Source organism: Eschrichtius robustus, chromosome 14 (assembly GCF_028021215.1).
Source record: "Eschrichtius robustus isolate mEscRob2 chromosome 14, mEscRob2.pri, whole genome shotgun sequence".
Lineage (NCBI taxonomy): Eukaryota > Metazoa > Chordata > Mammalia > Artiodactyla > Eschrichtiidae > Eschrichtius > Eschrichtius robustus.
In genome coordinates, this window is record NC_090837.1 from 39,513,383 (window position 1) to 39,515,131 (window position 1,749).

At 35.6% G+C, this 1,749-nt stretch overlaps 1 non-coding gene across 1 annotated transcript; it reads right to left on the reverse strand.

Annotated features, from left to right (window-relative positions):
* Nucleotides 1-1,284: 1,284 nt before the first annotated feature.
* LOC137777096 (U6 spliceosomal RNA) lies at nucleotides 1,285-1,393 on the reverse strand. Its single transcript, XR_011076424.1, has one exon. It is a non-coding gene; the product is annotated as a U6 spliceosomal RNA (small nuclear RNA).
* Nucleotides 1,394-1,749: the final 356 nt, after the last annotated feature.

Below are 1,749 nucleotides of genomic sequence, written 5' to 3' on the forward strand. Positions count from 1 at the left end.
CTTTCAACAGTTTCCCGCTTTTGTGGTGTAAAAATGTCTGCATTTAATTCTCCCTACAAACCCTGTAAGAAAATTAGTCAAATGAACACTTCCTCCATATAGTAAACACTTAATAAAGGTTCACTTTCATTATTATTACTAATGTAAAACAACTAACACTATATATTTTAAAAACAGCAAAAAGATCCCCCCCCCAAACAAAACCCCCAAAGAACCACAAAGTCACGCATCAAAAGGCAAGAAATATAGGGAAGAGTGAATAACCTAGAACAATAAGGCAATTTCCCACACCTTTTTTTTTTTCTATTGAAATATAATTGGGGAATGTCCTGGAGGCCCAGTGGTTAGGACTTGGCACTTTCACTGCCGGGGCCCAGGTTCGACCCCTGGTCGGGGAACTAAGATCCCGCAAAAAATAAATAAATAAGTAAATAAATAAATAAATAAAATTAAAATTAAAAAAAGAAATATAATTGACATATAACATTGTGTACATTTAAGGTGTACAATATGTTACTTTGATACATTTATGTATTGTAATATGATTGCCGTTGGAGTGAAAATTAGCACTTCTCTCATGTTACATAATTTTCATTTCTTTTTAGTGACTGGAATAATTAAGTTCTAGTCTCTTAGCAAGTTTGCTGATTATACAATATTCTCTCTTTGGTTTTGTTTATTTATTTTTATTTATTTGTTTATTTATTTATTTATTTAACATCTTTATTGGCGTATAATTGCTTTACAATGGTGTGTTAGTTTCTGCTGTATAACAAAGTGAATCAGCTATACATATACATATATCCCCATATCTCCTCCCTCTTGCGTCTCCCTCCCGCCCTCCCTATCCCACCCCTCTAGGTGGTCACAAAGCACCGAGCTGATCTCCCTGTGCTATGCGGCTGCTTCCCACTAGCTATCTATTTTACATTTGGTAGTGTATATATGTCCATGCCACTCTTTCACTTCGTTCCAGCTTACCCTTCCCCCTTCCCGTGTCCTCACGTCCATTCTCTACGTCTGTATCTTTATTCCTGTCCTGCCCCTAGGTTCTTCATAACCACTTTTTTTTTTTTTTAGATTCCATATATATGTGTTAGCATACGGTATTTGTTTTTCTCTTTCTGACTTCACTCTGTATGACAGACTCTAGGTCCATCCACCTCACTATGAATAACTCAATTTCGTTTCTTTTTATGGCTGAGTGATATTCCATTGTATATATGTGCCACATCTTCGTTATCCATTCATCTGTCGATGGACACTTAGGTTGCTCCCATGTCCAAAACTATGGAACGCTTCACAAATTTGCATGTCATTCTTGCGCAGGGGCCATGCTAGTCTTCTCTGTATCACTCCAATTTTTTAGTATATGTGCTGCCGAAGCGAGCATTTGGTTTTGTTTAGACTAGAATCTGTCCCATTTATTTGTTATTATACTAATGACAATCTTTTTTACTTCCAAGATTTAAAATTATTTATATCCATTTGTTCATGTTTCATTTCTTACTGTTTTTGTCTCCTAATTTCTTATACTTTTAAAATGAAATTTATTCCTATATATATAATATATTTATATAGTATTCTAGAAGATGCATTTAATTTGGCATTGGTTTTATTCAGATTGTTGATTTTGTTGGCTTTCTTTCACTGAATTAGCTTTTCCCCCTTTGTCTTACCCTTCCCTCTCTAGTGGTTTTCAGATTTCCTCCACCTGTTCTCTGCGGCCCCCTGCCCAGATCCAGGCTT